Below are 27,791 nucleotides of genomic sequence, written 5' to 3'. Positions count from 1 at the left end.
GTCCAACACAAACATACACACATCATCCAAAACACAGTCCAACATCCAAATCTCCTCCACTGCCAGCATGAATGATGGGAAAGAGAAGGAGGAACACTCTGACATTCAGGGTTAGAATGAGTTTCATGAAGCAGACTGTGAAGATCAAAGCTGCATTAGAAAGCTTACATGAATGAATGAGTGGACAGAAGTGGACAGAGATCATCTGAAGCACTTCAAAGGCTTTAAATCAGCACATTTCTCTTTATTCTTTATCAACTCTGTTAGTTTCTCTCAGTTTTCTGTGGAATGAAGCTAACAGCAGGCTAATAAGATGCTGACCAATAGGTTTCTATTAAAGGTTGTAATTTGTATATGAAAAAGTGCTTTGGCTCAGCAGGGATCAGCTTACAGGTAGAATACAGCTGCTGGATGGGATTAGCATGTCATAGCTATCTACCAAACTGCTAACTGGGGGATTTCAGGCCATCTATGGATCATTTTTGCTAACTGTTTATTCAGCTTAGGCTCACAGGGCTGCAGCCTGTGCCCTAGCTGTCATAGGGCAAGAGGCGTGGTCCACCTGCACAGGTGAGCAGTCCATCACAGGGCCAACAGAGAGAGACAGAGAAGCACTCTCTCACATCCACACCTACAGCCAATTTAGAAGCACCAATGAACCTAAGCAGCATTTCATTGGACTGTGGGAGAACATCCAACCTCCACAGAAAGGCCAACAAGCTTCAACCTACAACCTTCTTGCTTTAAGGCACTAGTGCCAACCACTTTTCCCCATTTCAGCCCAAATCCTGCATCTTCCTGTTTCTGACTCCAGGCCAGCTCCACTAACACTTTCTCATCAGACACTGCCACCTAGTGGAGGAAGTCTTAGTTCCATTTGAAGCTTCAGATTACAGTTAGTTCCTTTACAAAGAGGTGGAGGTGGTGGGGCCACAGCACCATCATCACTGAGTGCCATAGGACACTTAACCTTTGTTTCCATATGCTGGGAACTTCCTGTTGTTCCAAGGAGGACTGGAAAATGTGTGAAAATCTCCCAGTCAGTTCCTCACAGCACACTTCAATCATTTCCCTCCCACAGCATCAGGACCAGGGCTTTTTCTCTCTTTGGTCCCACTAAGAGATTTCCACACAAACACCTCATCAGTGGGACTCTCAGAGCTACCAGCCCTTTGCTACAATCACAAAGCTCTTCATTGAAATCAATGATATCAAAGCTGGAATCCAATGAGTCCAAGTCTTCTGCTGATTCAGCATCACATTCATCTTTGCTCCTTGTTCTGCATCCCCACCATGGACTTCATTCCTTTCCAAGCCAGCCTTGAGTGTCCTTTATTCAGCTCATCCTCTGCTTTACTTTTACACCTGATTTTAGCTGCTTTATCTCTCTTTCAACAAGTTTCTGTGCCTCAATCTTTTTCTTCTCTCCCTCATAACAAGACAGCTTCTTCTGCCTGAGAACATGTTGGAGTGATTTACTAATCCAGGGCTGCTTATTGGGGAAAATACTTCCTGTTTTCAAAGTTATCCCATTTTTCCCAGAAAGAAATGTAAGTAGAAATCGATGATCTAAGTGAGAACATGAGCCTTTAAAAAGTCCCAGTGGGTGCAGTCAAAGCAGTCCCTCAGTCCCAGTATAGAGTCTTTGGTCCAGACTGGAACAACTGTGTGCCCAGTTTGAGCTCTCTTCAGTGCTGTGACCTGACAGACCCAGAGGGGCCATCACATCACATTTAGAAGCTCCCCTAATGGAGCCACAACACATGTCCAACACTTAGTCTGTCTTGTTGGACCAACTGGAAGAAATGATTCAAGGACTTAGTCACAGAACAGAGTTTCAAATCTCCAAAATCCAACTGGCTGCATCAGGACATATAGTCTGAAACTCTGCACAGTTTCCTGTTTGAAGCTGCTTCCTGTTGGCTTCAGCTGTTTGGAGTTTCCATTTTCTAAACTTCTACATTCTGAACCTTCTTCAGCTCTGAACAGATGATGAAACACTGAATGATTTCAAGCTCACACTTTGTCTAATAAACTTACATCTTTCATTCTTTATACAGATTGAGGGGCTGTGGTTTGTCAGAGATCAGCTGTGATTATCTGGCAGCAGCACTGAAGTCCAACCCCTCCCATCTGAGACAGCTGGACCTGAGCCTGAACAACAAGCTGCAGGATTCAGGAGTGAAGCATCTGTGTGGTTTCCTGGAGAGTCCAGGATGTGGACTTGAAACTCTGAGGTCAGTCAGCATGTTTTAGTTGTGCTGAGATGAATATGATGTGAAAGTTGTGCTGACACTAAACTGCAGACATCAGGCTGATATTATACTGATCCACACTGAGGATCTTCATGGTAAAGTCTGTTTTCTTCTTCTCTGGTTTAGTCCATTGACTGCAGCAGAACAATGTTCACATTTCAAACCTTCAAAGAAGAAGAAAAATCCTCCACTGGATAATTCACTGTGAAACTCTCCAACTCTTCATTCCACCTTAAAGTCTGTCTGACACTGAAATCCAAAGCAAAATGTGCGTTTGCTTTACAGACAGCAGTCCAACACAAACATACACACATCATCCAAAACACAGTCCAACATCCAAATCTCCTCCACTGCCAGCATGAATGATGGGAAAGAGAAGGAGGAACACTCTGACATTCAGGGTTAGAATGAGTTTCATGAAGCAGACTGTGAAGATCAAAGCTGCATTAGAAAGCTTACATGAATGAATGAGTGGACAGAAGTGGACAGAGATCATCTGAAGCACTTCAAAGGCTTTAAATCAGCACATTTCTCTTTATTCTTTATCAACTCTGTTAGTTTCTCTCAGTTTTCTGTGGAATGAAGCTAACAGCAGGCTAATAAGATGCTGACCAATAGGTTTCTATTAAAGGTTGTAATTTGTATATGAAAAAGTGCTTTGGCTCAGCAGGGATCAGCTTACAGGTAGAATACAGCTGCTGGATGGGATTAGCATGTCATAGCTATCTACCAAACTGCTAACTGGGGGATTTCAGGCCATCTATGGATCATTTTTGCTAACTGTTTATTCAGCTTAGGCTCACAGGGCTGCAGCCTGTGCCCTAGCTGTCATAGGGCAAGAGGCGTGGTCCACCTGCACAGGTGAGCAGTCCATCACAGGGCCAACAGAGAGAGACAGAGAAGCACTCTCTCACATCCACACCTACAGCCAATTTAGAAGCACCAATGAACCTAAGCAGCATTTCATTCAATTCAATTCAATTTTATTTATATAGCGCCAAATCACAACAAAAGTTGCCTCAAGGCGCTTCATAGATACAGAGGAAAAACCCAACAATCATATGACCCCCTATGAGCAGCACTTTGGCGACAGTGGGAAGGAAAAACTCCCTTTTAACAGGAAGAAACCTCTGGCAGAACCAGGCTCAGGGAGGGGCGGCCATATGCTGCGACCGGTTGGGGTGAGAGAAGGAAGACAGGATAAAGACATGCTGTGGAAGAGAGACAGAGGTTAATAACAGATATGATTCAATGCAGAGAGGTCTGTTAATACATAGTGAGTGAGAAAGGTGACTGGAAAGGAAAAACTCAATGCATCATGGGAATCCCCCGGCAGCCTACGTCTATTGTAGCATAACTAAGGGAGGATTCAGGGTCACCTGGTCCAGCCCTAACTATATGCTTTTGCAAAAAGGAAAGTTTTAAGTCTAATCTTAAAAGTAGAGATAGTGTCTGTCTCCTGAATCCAAACTGGAAGCTGGTTCCACAGAAGAGGGACCTGAAAACTGAAGGCTCTGCCTCCCATTCTACTTTTAAATACTCTAGGAACAACAAGTAGGCCTGCAGAGTGAGAGCGAAGTGCTCTAATAGGGTGATATGGTACTACAAGGTCATTAAGATAAGATGGGGCCTGATTATTTAAGACCTTGTATGTGAGGAGCAGGATTTTGAATTCAATTCTGGATTTAACAGGAAGCCAATGAAGGGAAGCCAAAACAGGAGAAATATGCTCTCTCTTTCTAGTCCCTGTCAGGACTCTTGCTGCAGCATTTTGGATCAGCTGAAGGCTTTTCAGTGAGTTTTTTGGACTTCCTGATAATAATGAATTACAGTAGTCCAGCCTGGAAGTAATAAATGCATGAACTAGTTTTTCAGCGTCACTCTGAGACAGGATATTTCTAACTTTAGAGATGTTGCGCAAATGGAAGAAACCAGTCTTACATATTTATTTAATATGTGCGTTGAAGGACATGTCCTGGTCAAAAATGACTCCAAGGTTCCTCACAGTGTTACTGGAGGCCAAGGTAATGCCATCCAGAGTAAGAATCTGCTTAGATACCATATTTCTAAGATTTTCAGGGCCGAGTACAATAACCTCAGTTTTATCTGAATTAAGAAGCAGAAAGGTAGCGGCCATCCAGGTCTTTATGTCTTTAAGACATTCCTGCAGTTTAACTAATTGGTGTGTGTCATCTGGCTTCATGGACAGATAGAGCTGGGTGTCATCTGCATAGCAGTGAAAATGTATGCTATGTCTTCTAATGATACTACCTAAGGGAAGCATGTATAATGTAAACAGAATTGGTCCTAGCACTGAACCCTGTGGAGCTCCATAATTAACCTCAGTGTGTGAAGAGGACTCTCCATTTACATGCACAAACTGGAGTCTATTAGATAGATATGATACAAACCACTGCAGCGCAGTACCTGTAATACCTACAGCATGTTCTAATCGCTCTAATAGGATATTATGGTCGACAGTATCGAACGCTGCACTGAGGTCTAGCAGGACAAGCACAGAGATGAGTCCACTGTCAGAGGCCATAAGAAGATCATTTGTAACCTTCACTAAAGCTGTTTCTGTGCTGTGCTGAGCTCTGAAACCTGACTGAAACTCTTCAAATAAACCATTCCTCTGCAGATGATCTGTTAGCTGTTTGACAACTACTCTTTCAAGGATTTTTGATATGAAAGGAAGGTTGGAGATTGGCCTATAATTAGCTAAGACTGCTGGGTCTAGAGATGCTTTTTGAGTAAAGGTTTAACTACAGCCAGCTTGAAGGCCTGTGGTACATAGCCGATCATTAGAGATAGGTTGATCATATTTAAGATCGAAGAATTAATTAATGGCAGGACTTCTTTGAGCAGTTTTGTAGGAATGGGGTCTAAAAGACACGTTGATGGTTTGGAGGAAGTAATTATTGAAGTTAACTCAGAAAGATCAATTGGAGAAAAAGAGTCTAACTTAACATCAATGGTACTAAGAGTATCTGTAGATAATATTACATCTGTGGGATGATTATTGGTCATTTTTTCTCTAATGATAAAAATTTTATTTGTGAAGAAGTTCATGAAGTCATTACTAGTTAACGTTAAAGGGATGGTTGGCTCAAAAGAGCTCTGACTTTTTGTCAGCCTGGCTACAGTGCTGAAGAGAAACCTGGGGTTGTTCTTATTTTCTTCAATCAGTGATGAATAGTAAGATGTTCTGGCTTTGCGGAGGACTTTCTTATAAAGCAGCAAACTATTTCTCCAGGCTAAATGATGATCCTCTAAATTTGTGACACACCATTTCCTCTCCAGATTACGAGTCATCTGCTTTAGGCTACGTGTTTGAGAATTATACCATGGAGTCAGGTACTTCTGATTAGAGACCTTAGTTTTCACAGGAGCTACAGTATCCAGAGTCGTACGTAGTGAGGTGGTGAAATTATTAACAAGATGATCGACCTCTGTTGGGGTAGCATTCAGATAGCTGCTCTGCTCTGTGTTGGTACAGGGCATTGAAGATGATAACAGTGGGTGGATTATATTCTTAAACTTAGTTACAGCGCTTTCAGAAAGACATCTACTGTGATAAAGTCTACTCTCCACCGCTGTGTAATCAATTATTGTAAAACTAAATGTTATCAGGAAATGATCAGACAGGAGAGGGTTTTCAGGAAACACTGTTAAATGTTCAGTTTCTATGCCATATGTTAAAACAAGATCTAGAGTGTGATTAAAGTGGTGGGTGGGTTCTTTTACATTTTGAGAGAAACCAATTGAGTCTAATAACAGATTAAATGCCATGTTGAGGCTGTCATTTTTAGCATCTACATGGATGTTAAAATCACCCACAATAATTATTTTATCTGAGCTCAGAACTAAATTAGATATAAAGTCTGAGAAATCAGACAGAAACTCTGTGTAAGGCCCAGGTGGACGATAGATGATAACAAGTAAGACTGGTTTCTGAGTTTCACAGCTGGGGTGGACGATGTTAAGCATCAGGCTTTAAAATGAATTTAAAGTCTGTCTTGGTCTTTCATTAATTGATAGGCTGGTGTGAAAAATTGCTGCCACACCGCCCCCTCGGCCTGTGCTTCGAGATTTCTGGTAGTTAGAATGGCTCGGGGGTGTTGATTCATTTAAACTAACATAATCATCCTGCTGCAACCAGGTTTCTGTAAGGCAGAGTAAGTCAATTTGTTGATCAATTATTAAGTCATGTACTAACAGAGACTTGGAGGAGAGAGACCCAATATTTAATAATCCACATTTCACTGTTTTACTCTTTGGTTCAGATGTGGATACTGTATTGTTCTTTCTTTGTAATTGTTTATGTTTAAGTTGTTTGTTGCTGGTTTTTAGTTTGTTATTTGTCTTTTTGGAAGCTGACACAGTCTCTATGGAGATGGGTTTTTGGGGGGGTAGCAGGAGGAGAGAAGCTGCAGAGAGGCGTGTAAGACTGCAACTCTGCTTCCTGGTCCCAACTCTGGATAGTCATATTTTGGGGGGTTTAATAAATTTGTCCATATTTCTAGAAATGAGAGCTGCTCCATCCAAAGTGGGATGGATGCCGTCTCTCCTAACAAGACCAGGTTTCCTTCAGAAGGTTTGCCAATTATCCATGAAGCCCACATCGTTTCTGGGACACCACTCAGACAGCCAGCAATTTAAGGAGAACATGGGGCTAAACATGTCACTCCTGGTCTGATTGATTGGGGAGGGGACCAGAGAAAACTACAGAGTCCGACATTGTTTTGGCAAAGTTACACACCGATTCAATATTGATTTTAGTGACATCCGATTGCAAAGTAAAGCTACCTGAAATGCACAACCCCACATCCGGTCTCAAACCAGGAAGTTAGCATTGTCTCGTGCACATAGTAAATTACAGTTAGTTCCTTTACAAAGAGGTGGAGGTGGTGGGGCCACAGCACCATCATCACTGAGTGCCATAGGACACTTAACCTTTGTTTCCATATGCTGGGAACTTCCTGTTGTTCCAAGGAGGACTGGAAAATGTGTGAAAACCTCCCAGTCAGTTCCTCACAGCACACTTCAATCATTTCCCTCCCACAGCATCAGGACCAGGGCTTTTTCTCTCTTTGGTCCCACTAAGAGATTTCCACACAAACACCTCATCAGTGGGACTCTCAGAGCTACCAGCCCTTTGCTACAATCACAAAGCTCTTCATTGAAATCAATGATATCAAAGCTGGAATCCAATGAGTCCAAGTCTTCTGCTGATTCAGCATCACATTCATCTTTGCTCCTTGTTCTGCATCCCCACCATGGACTTCATTCCTTTCCAAGCCAGCCTTGAGTGTCCTTTATTCAGCTCATCCTCTGCTTTACTTTTACACCTGATTTTAGCTGCTTTATCTCTCTTTCAACAAGTTTCTGTGCCTCAATCTTTTTCTTCTCTCCCTCATAACAAGACAGCTTCTTCTGCCTGAGAACATGTTGGAGTGATTTACTAATCCAGGGCTGCTTATTGGGGAAAATACTTCCCAAAAAGAAATGTAAGTAGAAATCGATGATCTAAGTGAGAACATGAGCTTTTAAAAAGTCCCAGTGGGTGCAGTCAAAGCAGTTGTGACGCCCACAAGTGTATGGTCACAATTGTAATTTTTTTGTGAATTGTTTTTGATGTAAAAGACCTGATTTTATGGTGGTATTGTACTTTTCATTTAGCGTTATGGACAATGTAATTGCGTGGCATTGCCACAAGGGGGAGATAGTGGTGAGTGCGATAGGCCGTTGCAACGCGTCTCTGCCTCAGACGAGGAAGAGCCTGCAGACCGAACGCAACTGATGTCTCCTGTCTCTGCTTTTCTGTTAAAAAACAGGTCAGTAGTTCAAGTTTGCTCACCGCAATGTACATATAAAGGCAAGAAACCTTTTTCTGTCTTAGTTTAAAGACCGCAAATGTTATGAGAGAGTGTTTTCACTGACTGAGAGAAAGCTAACTATACCGCCATTTGTAATGGCAGCCGCCATTTCACTCGTAGTCTAAATAGGCAGCTGGTCTTATTACCTGTTTTATTTTGTGACAAACGCAGCTCTTAAGACGCTTCTTTTATCCTGGCATTATTGGAAGTTACAGTTGATTAGGACCTACCCAGTTCTTATGTGTCAAATGTAAATAGTCTGATGTATACTGTTTGTGGATGATTGTGAACTGTTTGTGAGGAATGGAAGAATATTTTTGTTTATTGGTTACAAATGTAATATATTGTTGAATCTGTTAAAGTATAAGCAGGGCTTGCAAAATTTTAAAATCCCTGGTAGCCCTTCGGGCAGGCACTCTTTAGTTTTTGGTAGCCCGAAATAAATTTGAGTAGCCCGAATAAAAAAAAAGATTATTTTTATTGTATAATATTGTAAAGGAAACAAAACATCAATCAAAAAATTGTTAAAACACAAATTACAACAACTGTGTAAACATTACAATCAACTAAAATATCTGGTTCTAATTAAACAGAATTTTCTGTGAACTTGTTAGAACTGTGTAGAACATGAATTAGTCTGTGTCAGATCCTGAATCTGAAATTTCCACTGAAGTCTCGGATGAGAAAATGCCACTCGACGTTGAGGGCATAGCATCTCCTTCATCAGCTTTCTCTTCCTGTGCATTGCCCTCCATTTCACTGCTCTTTGTTCTTGTTGGGGTTTTATGATCCAGGTGTCTTGAACCTTTTCCAGAAAACATCCAGAAACGAATCGACTTGTCAGGGCAAAAAGATTCAAGTTTGCCTCTCTTTCGTCCACTTTTGTCTTTACGCAACGTTACTCGGCCTCGCCTCTCCTTCACTGAACAGAACTCCCCCTCCTCCCCCATCGCTTCACCTGCAGGAAGCGACAAGATGGACATGGCAAATCTCCGTTAACGAGTTACTGCGCATCGCCCCGTGCGTGTGGCTGGACGGCGTCAACGTGTTAGCTAGCTAACCACGCTAACGAGCTAACCACGCTAACGCCATGCAGCCCAGAGGTGCTGCACGGACTAAAATCCTTTCATTTTCTCAAAAGTTGACAGCGCGCCTTATGTATGAATTCTGGTTGTGCTTGATGGCCGCAAACCGATTTTATGTGGAACACGGCGCTCAGCAATCTGTCAAAATGTTTTAGTACGACTTTGGTAAGCTACGGAGCTGCACCGCTTGATGGATTGTCGGAGCATTACGGCTGAGCCTCGCGGAGTGATACGTACTGTGCTTCAACGTAATATTACCCTACTGTGTATAAGGACCATAAATGGCACCTGTTAAGAGACGTGGTTGCGAAGCGGATTTCAAACTCCAGGCTGTCAGTCACGCGGTACAAGTTGGGAACAGAGCAGCTGTGAAATCTGTCTTTGTTATTGTGCTCAGCGTCTTTTAGTTTACATTTTGACTGCACAATTGTGAGCTTTTTTTTTTTTATGCACAAAAACATTGTTTTCTTTTATTTATGGAGCATTATTATTTAATAAATGCTCATAATTTATTTTTGAGTAAATTTTATGTACATCTGCTCTATGTTAATAAAAGTGCCTGTGTGACATCTGGGACACAGCTTTGACTAAGAACTCTCTTTTTGTTCTTACTTTATGGCTTTAAAAAAATATATCGAGATATATATCTTATATCGCCATCCAGCTAAAAAATATCGAGATATGAATTTTGGGTCATATTGCCCAGCCCTAGACTAAGTGTCAGCATTAATTTCACCAGCAACAAGATATGAGAGAGATGTTCTGGATTCTCAGAGAGGAGATCTCTGTACAAGCAATCTACTTTGCGACCCCGGCGTTCTGCAAGCCACACTTTTAGATCCATCCATTCTTGTGGAATTTTCTCTTTCTCTTCTGCATCTAGCAAACAGGCAAAATGTGTGACAAGATAATCCACCTCTTCATCCCCATAATTTGCTAGTTCTTCTCTGGGGTAGGGAAGAGTGGAAGGGTCAAAAACCTTGAAACAAGAGAGAGGCTTTTCATGGAGATTTTTAAATCTGTTGTCCATGTACTTGACTGTGTTGTCAATAATCTTCTGGATCTCTGCACCAAAGGTGTCGTTGTCTGTTCCCTCACCTCTTCTAGCAGGTCGCTGACTTTTTGTTAGCTGAGTTCCACAGTAGCAAATGCTACCATCCTGGTTCGCTGTGAACTTTGTGTCCAAGCTTTTCTGATATTCTCCTGGTTTTGTTTTCAGGCTGAGTAAGCGTGATGTTGTGCTCTCAACTAACTGATTTGTTCGTGTGATGTTTAGGTTATCATGCTGAAAATCAGTAGAGCACTTGGATAAGATGGTACTGTAGTCCAACATGAAATGCAGGAAGCGAACACATTTCTCAGTCTTCATCTCCTGCACCACCCCCTTAGCCTTGGCTGCATCCTCGGCTTTGACATCACTTCCTTCTGCCATGTTCTCCATATGAACAACAGTGGGAGTGTAATTTTTTTCCATAGCCTTTAGACATCTCAGCCGGCTTGGAAGCCACCGTGTGCTCTTCAGCCCACTGAAATGTGCCAGCCTCTCATTTAGCAGTTCACTTATTTCTGTCAGCTCTCTTCGCTTCTTTGGGGAATAGTAGTACATCTTAAAGATGGATTTCAGTGTATCTTCAAATTTCACCAGGTACTCACAGCCTTTCACGCTATCCAGCACGGCTAGCTCTAGTTTGTGTGCCACACAGTGGATTGTTATGATGTGGGGTATCCTCTGTTTCAGTCTCCCAGCTACTCCTGTTTTCTCACCCATCATCACTGCAGCACCATCAAAATTTGCACACACTACTTTCTTTTTCCATGTGTCCTCTCTGATACCCATGGTGTTCACTGCTTCATCAATAGCCTCTAAAATACCTGCAGCATTTGCACTCTTGACTGGCTGACATTTGATCATGTATGTGGCTATGTCACCATTATCCCTCACATACCTGATGTGAACCAACTCCTGTTCTATTATACCAGTGTCTGTACTGCCATCTGCAAGAATGGATAAGAACCTGCTTTCTTGAATTTCCTTTTCAATCTGGTCTCTTGAAGTTTGTGCTATTGCTCCAATAAACTCTCTGCAAGCATGGTCATTGAGGTAAGTGGAACCAAGATCTAGGCCATTTGCTTTCTGAAGTTTGCAAAGACTGCTAAATTTTGCCAGTGGTAGTTCACTCTTTGCAACATAGTACGCAGTTCTAAACAGCTTTTTCAGGACTTCTTGTTGTGCTTGGTTTATTTTTAGTATGGTTTTTGCAATTGGTGTTTGTTCTGGGACAGATGCTGCAGACTGAGCACCAATGCATTTCTTGTGATGCAGAGATTTCTCATGAGTTCTGATGGGGTCTTTCCTAAAATTACTGGTGCCAGTAACAAAGGCGCTTGTCGACTCAGCAATAGAGGGAAACTCACGACACACCCGGCAGAACATCATGTTATTTACCTTGTCATATTCCAGCCACAGAAATTCTTTTGTCCATGAATCCAAAAAACTGCGCTTTCTTTTTGCCTCGTAATCTGATTTATCATAACTTTTCCGCTTTGTGGTAGGCCTTTCTTTGCCTGTCCCTTCTTCATCCTGACCTGTCTTTTTTGGCTCAGCAGAACTAAAATACCTGCGTAAATCCATCTGTCTTTACACATGCCAGAGATTTTTTTTTTTTTTAATTCTCTGCGCAGTCAACCTCTAGCACGTTTAAGCTTGCTGCGGGAGATTTCACGTGCCACGTTTGAAGAGTAAGCTAGTGAGTGATGTTGTGTCCTGTCTGACTATACCATATTGCACCACTAGAGGGTGGTGTCGTGAAATAAGAGGAAAGTGCAGCCGGGAAATTGTAGAGTTAGAATATAGTTAAGACAGCTATCTGATAACTCGATATGTCTCCCTGTTACCTCTATGATGTAAAGTTATGTGCTGCATTCATTAAAGAGCACTGTTCTTTGATGAGGACTGAGCTAATTACTCAGCTACATTTGCGAAAGAAAGCAAAGGCATTGTCATATATTTTTTACTTCCTATGATAGCCCAACGGGCAGGGCTGAGATAGATTTTGGTAGCCCGACTGGGAATATCACTAGCCCCGGGACGTCGGGCTAGCGATTTTGCGAGCCCTGATAAGGAATGTATAATGGTATATAAGCGGGTTAATTGCAGTGTTAGTGGTGCTGCACAGAAATGTTTTGGATGCTGAAATGCAGTAGAATTGGTTACAGATTTATTGTAAATAAGGACACTCATACAATGATTATTTTGTAAGTTTATTCTTGCGAGAGTGCAAGGTAACCAAAAGGGTTTGAGCTATGGACCTAATTGAATGTTTGTGTTGTTAAAAGACAAATCTGTGTGTCTAAATGAAAAGAAAAGGACGTTGTTAAATTCTGTTAATAAACTAGACGAGGAAGAGCCTGCAGACCGAACGCAACTGATGTCTCCTGTCTCTGCATTTCTGTTAAAAAAAACAGTTTAAAAACAGACCCCATCGAAGGCCTGTAACACAGTCCCTCAGTCCCAGTATAGAGTCTTTGGTCCAGACTGGAACAACTGTGTGCCCAGTTTGAGCTCTCTTCAGTGCTGTGACCTGACAGACCCAGAGGGGCCATCACATCACATTTAGAAGCTCCCCTAATGGAGCCACAACACATGTCCAACACTTAGTCTGTCTTGTTGGACCAACTGGAAGAAACGATTCAAGGACTTAGTCACAGAACAGAGATTCAAATCTCCAAAATCCAACTGGCTGCATCAGGACATATAGTCTGAAACTCTGCACAGTTTCCTGTTTGAAGCTGCTTCCTGTTGGCTTCAGCTGTTTGGAGTTTCCATTTTCTAAACTTCTACATTCTGAACCTTCTTCAGCTCTGAACAGATGATGAAACACTGAATGATTTCAAGCTCACACTTTGTCTAATAAACTTACATCTTTCATTCTTTATACAGATTGAGGAGCTGTGGTTTGTCAGAGATCAGCTGTGATTATCTGGCAGCAGCACTGAAGTCCAACCCCTCCCATCTGAGAGAGCTGGAGCTGTGGGGAAACAACCTGAAGCATCCAGATGTGAAGCAGCTGTCTGATCTTCAGCAGAGTCCAGACTACAGACTGGAGACTCTGGAGTAAGTAGAGTGATGGAGTGAGTGGGTGGTGCTGTCAGCAGTATTGTACTAAACACAGTCAGTATGAAACAAAGATCCAGTGTTTCCTGTAAAGCTGCAGCTTCTCAGTGAAGCTGTGAGAGGAGAATGGTGACAGGCTTCAGGATTGGACACAAACACTTCCTGTTTCTGACCTTTATGGTCACCATAGTAACGGCTGACACGCTCTGATCAAACACTGTCAACAGCCAATCAGCTCTCTGAACAAAGCAGCACGCAGACCAATGACTGCATTCGTTTCCAAGTTTAAAGCAGTGAAGAACACAGTCTGTAGGTGAGGAAGAATTTAGTGAGAGCAGATGTTTGGATGGAATTCCTCCAGTTAACAGCTGGAACCGTCCATCTGGATTGTTGGGCTTGTTGTTGGGGTTCCTACAGAGCTCAGAGTGGACACACCAAGGTTCTTCTAATGAATGAAAGTCCAAACTCAAACTAGGAGGGAAAAACATTTTCATCAACTTCAATAAAAATCCAAAGATTAGAAAAAGTGAAGCAACAATGAGTCCTAGTACAGTCCCAGCACTGAAGTCCCTGCTGCTCTTTATACTGGATGTGCTGCATCACTGACTGACAGCTGATGAAGAGTCTCTGGAAACACTCGTTTATCTCCTCTGCTCTTCCTTCTTCTCTCTGCAGGTGGTGGTGATGATGGTAAACAGGACGGTGTGTGTGCTGAGAGAGGAGGAGCTGTGTCCTGATGATCCAGAGAGGTTGAAGCAGCAGCAGCTTGTGTGTAGAGACGCTCTGACTGGGCCATGTTACTGGGAGGTGGAGAGGAGAGCTTCATCCAGCAGTGACTGACAGAGGAATGAGAAGAAGTGCAGATGACTGTCAGTGCTGCAGAGTGAACTGCTCTGAGAACAGCTCCACTGTCAGACACAATGTAGAGTCCAGCATCATCCCTGTGTGTCCCTCTGGATCTGACAGAGGATCATCAGTGTATCTGGACTGCTCTGCTGCTGCTCTGTCCTTCTACAGTCTCTGCACAGTCTCTGTCTGACTCTGGCTTCAGACCCTCCTGGATCAAACTCACCTGGAAAGACTTTCAAACATCACTCAATAGATTTGAATACAGAATATATTTGATATATACTGTAGATGTACTGTAGAGTTGCAGTTTGTCACTTGTAAATACAGTCTGTGAGCAGCTGTGAGCTGAAAGATCTTTCTAGAAACACGAAATGTTTTCACTCTTCTGTTGCTTTTTCATATATTTCCACAACATTAATATTGATCCCACCTGTCTCACCTGTTTCATGCTTTTATACATAATAACAGGACACGTGTGATCTGAGCGCTGCTGTGGTTGCTGTGCTGCACGTCTTCATTTAGATAACAGAGACATCTAGTGGTTCAGAGGGAGAACTGCAGGAGGTGGAGCTGTGTTTTAGCATGGAAAACTTTTTATCTTTTAGGCGCAGATACAAATATGACAAGTATCAGTGTGAGATACAAAAGGTCACATCAGTCAGCAGAGGGAACAGTGATCACACAGCAATGTAAGAATAGAAACATAACAGTGAATCTGGACATGTATACAGATGGAAGCAAACAAACAGGATGTAACACTACATTAAAGCCACAAATGGGAAGAAAACAAACACAAAGGAAAATATATTTGATCTCAGGAATCCAAATCAGATGCTTTAGAGCAGGGGTCGGCAACCCTGGGCACGCGTGTCACAGCTGCCACGTGAAGGGTTAACTGATGGCACGACCATAGCTGGACTGGCCATCGGGCATACTGATGGTGATTTTTCGTTTTTAATGGGCCGATGATGTTTTTTTATTTTTTTGTAACGGTATAAACAATGAAAGATGGCGGATTGTCCGGATTCTGGTCGATGTGTAAAAATAAGTCAGTTGTTTGGTGGTGGCTTTGGCGGAGCTTCCACAGAGGCAGCAGGTGGATGAGGGAAAGGGGAGGCAGGAGGAGCAGAGACCTGAGGCGGCCGTCGGTCCGAGTGTCAGGTGAACTGAACTTCAGGTAAGAAGTTATGACCTGCAGTCTGTCTGGGTCAGATATAAACCAAGTTTAGGTGCAGTTTATTTTCCTTGTGCTGACTTTTTACAGTCAGTTATAATAACTCCCACTCAGAGGAGACCAGAGATCACATTAACATGTGTGTCTCTGTATTAAGAGACATGACATATTGGCCCAGTTTATTTTTCTTATCATTGTTGTGAGGAGACCATAAATAGCATTTGTATTTTCTGTTGTACAGTTCATTTGCTGTTATGGATAAAAAGTCTTTCTTTGTTTCAAAATAGCTGATAAATATTCGCTGATAGCTGCAAACATCTGCGCACAAATATAATCCTATGAAGTGGTTCTATATAGTGTGTAATTTATTGCTAATGCAATCATATGGCACATTGACTTCTGAGGAAATGTTAGATGCACTCATCATCAGAAAGGTTGCCGACCTAAACCAGGAGGTTTAGAGTATCATAGAGTTTTTGTGGTTTGTTTTCTTTAAGTCATTTCACAGATTTTCTCTATAATTTCAATTCCTTGAATAAAACAACAAACTTAGGGGATGATTTTGTAATCCGACTTTATGTATGAAAGATTTGACTAAACATAAAACAATCTTCCAACTCAGTCGTCATTCTTATCTTGTGAAATCAAACCAAACGTTCTGTTGTCTCTAAATCAGGGATTGATGAAATCTTTGGTTGCATCCATTTATGAACATGTTCTCATTCATATTAAATAGTAGTCTAAGTCCTTCTTTAGAGGGATAAATGTCATTCATTATCTTCAAATGTGTTTCTGTTGTTTTGGGGGGAAGTTTGAAGTCCATTGTTCAAAGTCTGTTAATGAAACTTTATGAAGTTTATGTAGGATGTTTCTCCTATTTTGTATTTGTTTGAATTATGATGTATTTCTGACTCTTGCTGCCATGATGCCAGGTCTCTCTTGAAAACCACATTTTTAATCTCAATTAAATTTTCACCTGGAGAAATAAAGATGATAATAATAATTTTGTCTTCAGGGAATCATTTCTCTGTAAAACAGCTTCTTCTGAAACTCTTGTTACATTTCTTGTTTATTGTTTGCTGGTTTTAGAAAAATGTCATCGTCTCTGTGTGAACTTAAACTCTACATGTGGTGTCAGTTTAGTCACAGCCTGCAGTCTCAGGACATCATTACATTCACTGTTCCATCAGTTCATGCAGAGCTTGGGAAGAAGGCGTTCTCCTTTTCTGCTCCGTCTTCATGGAAAACATAACCGAAGGATTTAAGGCTCTCCGCTGATTTCACTTGCAGACTTCAAAAGACGTACACATGTTTTTGTGAAACCATCTCTGGGAACTTGTTCTCGTTTTTAATGTGACTGAGTACATTACACAAACTTTTCTCTTATTGTTGTAATTTTAATATGTGTGTCTGGAACAGGTCTCTCTTGTAAATGAGACATTGAGTCTCAATGAGCCGACCTGTATAAATAAAGCTTCAATTACAAAGTCCTTTGTATAAAAGCTCCTTCAGCTGCCAGTGGGACGTGCTGTGGCACTATCGGTTGCAGAGCCTTTATATTGTTAGTTAGAAACTACAAATATAATGGCTCACTGTATTTCAGAATCAGAGAAACTTTATTAATCCAGGAGGGAAACTGAGTTGTCATAGCAGCAAATATACAAGAAACAACAAGCACTCATATAAAGTGAGTGTAGAAACAGAGTTATGATAAATAAATATTCAGATAAATAATATCAATATATAATATAAATAATCTATAATCCAGTTTTGAGTTCCCTCCCCAGACGCCTTAACGCCCACTCACATCCTGGGCCATCTGACCTCAGGAAATCACATGATCGGGTGGGGCCAGGTTTCACAATGAGCTCACCCGAAACCCTGGCTGATTAGGACCCCCACCCGCTTTCACACCTTGGCTCATGTGATTACGTAGAGGATCATCAGGGGGTCCTTTGTCCCTCTTTGGGGGGAAACTCCCACTGGGTTTAAATCTGGGACTCCCCACCAACTGACCCTTAGAACTGAAGAAGCTTCTCAGATGAGAGGTGAAACGTCTTCAAGCAACTCAAAGAAGTCCAGACGCTTTTCTTTGCAAGCTCCTTAGTCTACAATGACCTGGATGACTGAGAACCGTCACAGACAACTCAGTCCCATATTTTAGGTTATTCTGAATAAATCGTTCATGCCCTCTCTTTGGAAAGAAGCTGTCGTGGTTCCTGGTCCTAAATCTAGTCGTCCAAAAGTTCTAAACGACTTCAGGCCTGCTGCCCTCACCTCAGTCTTTGAAAAAATCATCAGAAATGTGATTATGGAAGACACTGAACTTCAGCTTGATTCAATGCAGATTGCACATAAGCCCAATAGAGGAGTGGAGGACGTGCTTTTGATTCTACTTCACCTGATTGTCAAACATGTAGAGAGTAAAGGACTTCAGTTCATCGATTTCTCTGCTTCTTTCAATAACACAGCCCCAGATTTGAATCAAAAGACTTTTAGAACAGTTTGAAATCCGGACAAACCTGAGCAAGTGCAGTCATATAAATATCTTGATGACAAATGCTATTATTTTTCTGTAAAGCAAATTGACCTAAAAGTAAAGTAACCTTGATATGTCAGGATGTAGATGTCCCACCCAACAACGTCACCCAGCCCTGAAACATCGGTACTGTTCAAGGCAGCATTGCTGTCCACACGTCCATCAGAGTGTTTCTTTGGACTTCATGGTGTTGCTGCTCCCAGTATTCTCTGAGACAACCTCTGAGGCCGTCACAGAGCAGCTGTATTTGTACTGACATTACATTACACACAGGTGCACTCTATTTAGTCATTAGCACTCATCAGGCAATGTCTATGGGCAACTGACTGCACTCAGACCAAAGGGGGCTGAATAATAATGCACATAACAATTCTCTTCACTCTGCTGACAAGAGATTCAACCCCCACTATGAGCACCTTCTAAAGAGCACCATTGAAAGTATCCTCACCAACTGCATCACTGTGTGGTATGACTCCTGCACTGGGTCCTGCAGGAAAAATATGACAACGGGTAGTGAGAGCAGTGGAGAGGATTGCAGGGTCCTCTCTTGCCTCCCTCCCCAGGAGATCTACTGTGCCTGCCTCATTCGAAAGGTCCTCTTCATTACAGGTGACTCCACTCATCTCTTCAACAGCGTCTTCAGTTTGCTGCCATCAGGAAGGATACTGAAGAGACCTTTTGACCTTTACATTTTCGTTAATATCTTTAAAACAGAAGCAGCAGAAACGAGAACTTTAGCAGCACAAACCAGCACAAGCGTAGCACAGTTGATTGACACCAGTTTTGTTTGATTTAATTAATGTGGGGGGGCTGGTTGACCTCTGGGGACCTCTAGAAATTTTCTTGAATATCTTTAAAATGATAGCAGCACAAACAAAAATTTTTACAGCATAAACGTAGCATAAACGTTTGATACCACTTTTGTTGGATTTGAAGAAGGTGGGGGGTCGCGGGAAAAACCAGCAAAAGAACTCGAGCAGCCGGGCTATGTAAAAGGTGTAGGGGGGCATGTTTGCGGTCACGTCCAGCGGGTGTGTGGGCTGTTTGAGTCATCTGTTACCAGGCAAACTCCAATGCAGCAGGCTGCTGAACACACACAGGCCTCCTGCATCCTCCTCTTCAGCTCTGCTTGCCTGATATCGTGACCTAAGCAGGGTCGGGCCTGGTCAGTACTTGGATGGGAGACCGCCTGGGAAAACCAGGTGCTGTAAGCTTTTGCACTTCCACACACAAACTGCAGAGGGCACTTCTGCTCCTGCTTGTGCTTAGAGGCATGAGAAGTTAACATTTATGGGTGATAAAATCCTTTTTCTATATTTTTAACATGAGAATATCAGTTTTCCATCTTGTGTTCCAGAGTAATCGGACAAAAGACAAACGTAGAACAAGGAAAAAAGAGGCCAAGTGTCTCACCTATAAAACAAAATGACTGTTTTCTGAATAGTCTCACACAGATAAACATTTGCAGGGAATACCTTTTCCTTCAAAACAAACGTCACAGACTGTGTTTTTCTTTACTGATTGTATTTGAGTAGAAACTCAGATTAAAATGGCATCAGTGCTCATAAAATGATTTAACTGTAAAAGTAGGTGTAGTGGATCACTTTGCATAGATCTAGATAAAAGTGCTGTAAGCAAAGACTACAGTGGTCATTGAGCAGCTGTTCCTATAATGTGAATCTGGGATAAAGGCACAGATTATTTGTTTGCCTTTGTTTCCTGGTTCTTTCTTTCTTATCCAAATGGAAAAAGAGAGCATAAAAGTACTGTTTACAAGCAGCTTATCTATCTCATTGTGCCCACTATCATAAAATCTTGGTTGACTGAGCACTGAGCCATCTACCACTCGAAATTGAACCTGTGTGGGACAACAACAAAGTCCAGTATACTAAGTTTCAGTAATGTGCAGTTTTTTCTGTGGAAGATGTAAATCTAAATAGATGTCCTATTGTATGCATAATATACCACTGAACTTTATAAAACAACTTCTAAAAGCAAATTTCGATTTATTTTAGATTTTCTCAAATCCAAACAGTGCTAAAAGCATGCACACAGTCAAATATTTTTCATACGAGGTGCTGAAGGTTCTGCAATGTTCTGTCAGTGCGCCCCAGGGCAGCTGTGGCTACAATGTAGCTGCCATCACCAGTGTGTGAATGTGTGAATGATGTATCTGTGGCTTTTTGTCACACTTGGAAACCACGGTGTTGTGCAGCTATTTGCCTTGTTGCAGGGTTTTTAAAAAACTGCAGTTTTGATTTTAGTGAAAGACACCGTCTCATGACTCATTGAGTGCCGCGACTGACGAGCCAATCCGTGGCCTGCAGTCTGACGATGTCACATTTCCTGACTGCTTGGAACCCCGACTAAGTCGTCCTGTAGCCCACATCATAATGTTTCCATCTCTCTGCTTGACTGCGGGGATGCTACTTTTTGCATCACACTCCTATTTCAAAAGGTCAGTTAAAGCCACATAATTGGAATTTGGTTTCATCTCCCCACAGCACTTTCTCCAAAGTCTTCCCTGAATCATTTAGATGTTCACTGGCACTTGAGATGGGCCTATACATGTTTCTCCTTGAACAGGTAGCTACCCTATGTTAGCCTAGCTTTCTATCACTGATGCTCTGTGTGTATTGTTATGGTTCAAAATATGGGGATGGAGACAAGAGACAAGAGAAAAAACCACAATAACAACACTGGTCCGGCCGGGTTAAGTCAAACGATGATTTTAATGATCACACGCGTGGGAGATGGACACTGATGCAGACAGCCTCAGATCTCAAAATGGTGGAGCATTGCTCAAACTCTTATAGCCTCTGGTTCTCCCACCTTATCATAAAAGCCTAAACATTCACATGCTTTTCTCTCACACGGCGCCTAAGCTACGACCTTGGCTCCCCGTTTATCTGCTCCTGCTGAGTTGGGGCAGAAAACTCCAGCATGCTCTGTTCTCTTCTAATCAGACAAATAAGGCGATGACTTTCTGCAGCAGTATTATGCATCATAAAACAATATCATTCATCCACAATAAATCAGCAGTCTAATGTAATGCAAATCAGTTTAACTAATGCAATAGTTGTCAGCTTCTTCTAATTCAGGAGAATAATGCAAACTAAAACTACATAATAATTCACAATCTTTAGTTAGGGGTATAACATGGCATAAAATAATATTATAATCTAACAGTATGCTGCTGCCTCTCTCTCATGTTACTTAAAAAATTAACCCCACAGCTTCAATAACCGTATCTAAAAATCTCTCAGTGAAAGTTACGGTTGTAGGTTTGGAAACATTTTGGGGTAGCCAGTGTTAAATAGAGACAGGGCCACATTCTTTATCTAGTCATTGTAATGAAAGAAGCACATTAAAAACTATATGAGAGTTTGCTTTTAACAAGCATGTAATGACTCTACTTAGTTTAGGTAGTCTTAGGGAGTCAAACTGAAAGTAGCATTTTGTGGATGTTTTCCCTGCTGCCCGATCCCATCAGTCTCTTAAAGCATCATTTCTTATGCGCCCTGGTGTGACAGTGGTTTCATGGCGCTACAGGTTACCTGAGCACATCAGGTATATTACGGTTGAAAACGAGTGCCCGGCCTTCCAGTGGGTGTTCGACCCCTCGTGCACAGCTCAGGAGTCTAAACGACCCAGCAGTTATGGACATGTGTGTTTTTGGTGTGCTGTCCCTCGTTCTCCCTGCTTGCAGGTATATCTGTGTGTGTGTGTGGATGCCGGAGTTTCTGAGAGCACCTGTTTACAGGCACCTTCAGGCCTGGTGGGTGTGGCCCTGCCAGGTGGTTGGCCACACTTGAAGACCATCACACAGCTGATCAAGCCTTGTCAGAGGAGCTACTTAAGAATGCGGTGGCGCTCTCTCTGACGCTGGATCATTGCGTGACTTCACGTTAGTCTCTCGGCCAGTCAGTACGGATAGTCTGCCGCATTGTATGTGTCTTACGGCTGCCTGTTTGTTATCTCCCCAGGAGAAGCGTGGAGATGAGAGGGCAGCGAGCACGGGGTGCTCAGACACTGAGGAGCGGAGACAAGGAACACTAGCACTGGGAAGAGGACATTTCACGGGAGTCGGGAACGCACTGCGGATTTATTGTTATTTTCCATTCACTGTAAATAAACGCACTGCTTGCATTCAGAGCTCCGTGCCTGGCTCCTCCTTCCTCACATCCCCACGGTTGACGCTGGCCAACCGTGACAAATAGCTTTTCTTAGATTCATTATTAGTTCAACATTGACAAATAGTAGTTGACTAATATCAGGAGCCAAAAAGAAAACAAAAAACAAACTAAATAAATATTTCAGACGCTGAAAATAAATTATTACGGTTGTTTAAATTTGCTGTCAGCAAGTTAGGTCTAATGCATGTAGTCAATCTAATGAATCAATATTACATGTAAAAAGTACAGAACTGAAAATGAAACTAAAATATAACGGTAAATGAACTGGTTCTTGTATAAAACCTTTCTACTCTCTACAACTTGCCTCATTCATGCACTCACTTTTTTCTATGCTTTTTCTCTGTAAGTGCTTTCTATCTAACATTAATACGCATTCATCCTCCCGATGGATGCATCGGAGAGCAACTTGGGGTTAGCATCTTGCCCAAGGATATTTGGCATGCAGGCTGGAGCAGGCGGGGATTGAACCAGCAACTTTCTGATTAGTAGGTTTCCTGCTCTACCTGAGCTACAGACACCCCAATTTGTGGTGCTCTGGAAACAACACGTTCTCATCCCAACAGGTAACGATGCTATGTGACAAATCATCGGTATGTGTAAATGTGTTTTTTGTTCTAATCATGAATCGCTTTGTAAAACAAGACCTGATAGGGTTAAGGTTAAAGTTATGGTTAGAGTTAATGTTAGGGATAGGGCTGGAATGGACGGCTGGAGCCTCTCCTCCAAGTGTGTGTTACTGCTGCCATCAGCATTCTGTTGTATTCTGTTGTCTGCTTTTCTCTGTAAGCGCTTCGAGCCTGTACTTTTTTGCTTTAGCTGAGTAATGAAGTTGAATCAGTACTTTAACTTTCACTGGAACAATAGTATTTTTACTTCTACTTAAGTGGAGAATGTCTGATCTTTTGCCAACTCTGGCTGTCTCTCAGTCTTGGAATACCCACTTGTTGTCCAGCGGTGTCCTGGGAATATGGGAACTAGACAGACTGGGGAAACAATGGGAGGAGACACAAAGATGGAATCACTTTTACCATCTTTTATGTATTTGCTGGTCGTCTTATTTCTTCTATTTTGCAAGCACAGTGTTGCAATCATTGTCTTTGTGGTACAATGACACAGGTAGAATGCAGGTGTTTTCATGTAACACGATGCCAGAAAGATGAGTAATGTGTTTTGAAGAGAAGATAAAACATCATGTTTGAACAAAGATAAGCAGCAGACACGTCTGTGTGTGAGTTGTTCAGGTTCAGTAAGAAGGTAATATGTCTGCAGAATTTGTAATTCTTATGAAGATATTGCTTGTACAATAAATAAAATCCCTTTAACTTCTTCTGGAGAGTGTCTTTATATATTTAGTCATTTTGGGGCGATCCTTTATTTAGTAGTAACTCTAGTCGGGGATATATATCAGAGTTTACTTTCAGATATGAGCATTGTGTTTCCTGTGGATGAATGAATGAATTATTTATTTATGTAATTTTTGAAAGACTGGCTCATGTAAAATCTCTGAAAGTATGACAAAGCTCTCCTGTTACACTTTATGGACACCTGAGCGTCACCATGAGGGCCTGTCTTTATTCACTTTATTCACTGAAATCCACTTTTATAATGAATTCACAGTAATCACTGACACCTTCAGAGCATTACATTCATTAAAGACGTCTTCTACACCTACTCTTCCAGACGACCGACACATGCTTCAACCACTGCAGGTTAACCAGCCACTCATCAGTAAAGCAAAAACTAAATGTAAATGTCCTCATGTGGAAAAGACTGAAACACAACTCCCATATATCACTAATGTAACAGATCCATTTAGGGAGAGTGAGAACACTAGGCTGGATGTGTTTTAATGCAGGAACATTCATCATGTCTTCAGTTCAACAAATCATTTACATTGAATATGTGAGCTGGATGGTTACATGACACAATATGATTGTCAACAATAACTGCAATGAACGCTGGTTTGAGGGCGGAGTCAAGGAGGCCATTTACGTGAAAAGGGAAAGACCCTCTCTGAATCAAGGAGGGGGCCTAAGGGTACATCTGTCACCATCTTACAATGCTGTGATTGCAGCCGTTCTCCAACTCTCTGTGAATGGTACTCAGGACCATTGATCAGTGGTTGTTGATCAATGGTCATGAGAATTTGCATAATCATGATTAAGGAACTGACCTCCCAGCCCATTGTTCCTTCAGTCGGCTGGTTTCTCTGACTGAAAACGCTACGTCCAGAAGAACAGAATCAACTTTTGGAGATTTACTTCCCTGATGATTGAGCACGCATCAAGACCTTTTAATCAGGCCAACAAATATCTTGTACTCAATTTTAGCAGCAGCCATTGTGACACTGATGATAAAACTTGTGTAAAAGTGCGAAGCTGTAAAAAAGTAATTATAAAAAAGCGTTTTTGTAGCTGAATGTTACTGGATAGCTGTTTCATCTGTAACACATCAAAATAACCTGCTAAGGTTTAATAGGCTATAAGGAACACACTCACTTCCTGAGCCCTGGGCAATAAGAGACGTTTTGTGTTTTATAATTTATTGATATGTTTGATCCTTTCTGAGCTGCGTTAATGAAGCAGTCATTAGAGCACCATGTCCGCTAGAATAGTTCTGTAGTTTGATGCTTGAGTCGTTGCAGACTTGTTGAAACTCCCTCACCCGTCAAAGCAGCGTCTTTGTTATTCGAGTCCAGCAGATGGCAGTGTTTCACTGTCTGACGGCTGTCTGAAGCTTCAGCTGGATTATCCGTTTTCATGTTTGATTAGAGGTTTGTGTGTGTGTGTGTGTGTGTGTGTGTGTGTGTGTGGGTTTTTAGCCACGAGTTGTCCACGATAAAGCATATTGAATGGCCTGTCTAATATTGTTAGAATTCTCCTTTGGGTTAGTTTCATTACTCAATCGGGACATTTATTTGGAAAAAGAAAAAAAGAGGGGGAAAAAAGAAAAAAAAAGAAAAGAATTAAAAATAAATAAATCCTCATAGTTTACATTTACAAATATCAATACTGAATGTTACGTCCCTCTGCAGCTTCTAATCGTCTCAGTGTTTTCAGCTGGTGCTAATTGGCCACACCTAGTCAGGTGTGGATAAAAGCATACCTGAGGCAAGCTTCCCAGCAGTGCACTAGTCTTTGCCTTGGTGGCACCAGCCATTTTGGCCAACCTGGTTTTCCATTTTAGGATGAAACCTCTTCTCACCCACACTCTGCTATTCATCTCTGTTTTTATGTTGCGGCTTTTGAGCCGGGTCGTAACACTGAAGATTACAAAGATCAACATTAAGACCAGTCTGTGCATTCAAAGCAGTGACAGAAAAGAGTGTGGGGCATTAACCCCCACTCACTTCACAGTTCACGTTCACAGCGAGCTTCGTCGAAATTTACAATGAGACCCTGAGGGCAGGGCCGGCCCGTGGCATAGGCCGTATAGGCAAATGCTAAGGGCGCCGTCCATCAGGGGGCGCCACGCCAGTGCCACAAATGTTGAAAAAAAAAAAAAAAGAGTTGGTACTATTATTTCTAAATACAAAAAATAATCCCACGTTAATTAAAATGCAAAGTAAAGCTTATTTAATAGAAATATTATTTGTTACAACATTACGCCCCCCCTCCCCGCACGGTGCGCCCCCTCCCTTCCCGTATCATGGTTCCTTTTGGACGTCACCACATCAAAAAATCAACACAAGATGTCAAAAAGGCCAAAACTGTCAGGTGCCCAGGGAAGAAAAAAGAGAGAAGAAGAGGAGGAGAAACGAGAAAAAGACAGAGGTAGGTAACGTTAGCCTACATGAAATTATTTGTCTGAATGTGAAAGTAACCTAAATTTTTAGCATTAAGCTAATGTTACATGATTCGCTAATTGCTAATCAATAAATAGCTAGTTAACTGTTTTAACGTCAGTTAATATTGTGGAGGGGGCTAAATTGTTATGGAAAATAATAATGTAACGTTAGGTAATTACAGTACACCCACCTTTCCCACCATTCCTCATTTGTATTCATCTTTTAAGCAGGTGTCTTTTGTTTACATTGTTATTGCCTTCTGGTTAGCTAACGTTTACCCTGCAGGTAATAGTCACTTTTCCACCCCTGTATATATTATAGTTGTAAGCCTAGTTGTTAAAGTGCACATCATTAATGTTAATTAAGCAATATCACATGAGAGGGAATGCTGTTTTTTAATATGAGCACTGCTGTGATTCGGTCAAAGATAATCATAACATAACATTCTCATATGATATTATACTGTTACTTTGCATTCTGCTATTCAGCATTTCACTGTAATGATGACAATAAATTGAATCTAATCTAATTTGCATATCAGTTAACATCATACATATATCTCTTTGGTTTTTCATTTATATTATATCATTTCATTTTATTCCTGGAATCATCTGTTTTTATTATCAGACTCAGTGGTGTCACATACTCCTCTCTTCAGATGCACTGTTGAAGTTTCTAAATCCCACCCCTGGGCCATCTACCACATCTACCGCTGCTGCCTCCACTTCAGCAGCACAACCCACCAGTGATGCAGCATCAGCAGCACAACCCAGCCATGATGCAGCAGCATCAAGCGGTCTTCCTGTTGCCTCCACCTCAGCAGCACAACCCACCAGTTTTGCAGCAGCATCAAGCGGTGTTCCTGTTGCCTTATTTATATTATATTTTTAATTTATTTTATCCAACTTGTTGACACGTTTTATTGTGTTTATGTATGTAAAATTTATTGTATTTCATATATTCATTTTTTATTTTTTGTATTCATTTATTTATTCATATATTTTTTTATCTTGTTAATTATTCTGATTGTGAATTTGCTTTCTTTAAGTAAAAAAAAAAAGGTCAAAGACAAAGCTATTCGGTTTCTTGTGAGTACATACACTGCACTGCAGATGTAGGGGGGCGCCACCTAAAATCTTGCCTAGGGCGCCAGATTGGTTAGGGCCGGGCCTGCCTGAGGGACCTTGTGTTCACCGGCAAGTCCAGCAAGAGACCTGAGCATGAGATCCGCAAGACAGCCAGCAACGAATTGACAATCACTAATCTCACCTATGAGCGGGTCTCCAATGAGGATCAGGTACAGCAGACAGACATCTGTAGCTCAGAACAAATTAATTTCAAATCTGCTGACAAATTGTTACCAAACTTTGAAAATACATCAAACTTTATCGATGCTCTATGTTTTAAAACGTTCCCTCGTCCTCTCAGGTTCTCCGTCTGATTGCTTTGGCCAATCAGAATCGCTCCACTGCCCATACAGCCCAGAATGACCGCTCGTCTCGCTCCCACTCAGTCTTCCAGCTGGATATTGAGGGAGTTAATGCCGGCAGGGATGTCAAGTGCAAATGTATCACACTGGAAGTACCAGCATCAGGAATGTGGTTTCTTCTTTTTGGATCTATAATATTTAGTCTGGTTAGTTATTGTTACTGTAACCAGTGCAAAATCTGCTCTGATGACTCAACGTTAATGTTTGAGCTCCTGAGCGCTAAAAGAAGTGTTTTGTAAAGTATTAAAACTACCTTTAATGGAAGGAAAAACGGATCACTGCTTCCTATAAGAGTTGGTTTTCTCTGTGTGTGTAGCCACTCTGTGCCTGGTGGACTTGGCTGGCAGTGAGCGAATGGTGAAGAGCCAGTCTCAGGGTGACCGTTTCAAAGAGATGACCGCCATCAACAGCTCACTGTCCAACC

The 27,791-nt window shown here is 41.8% G+C and overlaps 1 long non-coding RNA gene and 1 pseudogene across 2 annotated transcripts in view; both read left to right on the top strand.

Annotated features, from left to right (window-relative positions):
- Positions 1-27,791, top strand: part of LOC113017624 (protein NLRC3-like) — a 153,312-nt pseudogene that overhangs the window by 13,841 nt on the left and 111,680 nt on the right. Inside the window, exons 8-9 of the transcript XR_013904110.1 lie at positions 2,061-2,181; positions 13,160-13,333. The product of XR_013904110.1 is annotated as a protein NLRC3-like (transcript). The remainder of the gene's footprint in view (positions 1-2,060; positions 2,182-13,159; positions 13,334-27,791) is intronic.
- LOC145425332 (uncharacterized) lies at positions 25,497-26,951 on the top strand. Its single transcript, XR_013905999.1, has 2 exons — positions 25,497-25,864; positions 26,537-26,951. It is a non-coding gene; the product is annotated as an uncharacterized LOC145425332 (long non-coding RNA).

This window comes from Astatotilapia calliptera, chromosome 3 (assembly GCF_964374335.1).
Source record: "Astatotilapia calliptera chromosome 3, fAstCal68.1, whole genome shotgun sequence".
NCBI lineage: Eukaryota > Metazoa > Chordata > Actinopteri > Cichliformes > Cichlidae > Astatotilapia > Astatotilapia calliptera.
The sequence above is the reverse complement of the archived record's forward strand: the minus strand, read 5'-3'. Positions and strand labels throughout refer to the sequence as shown.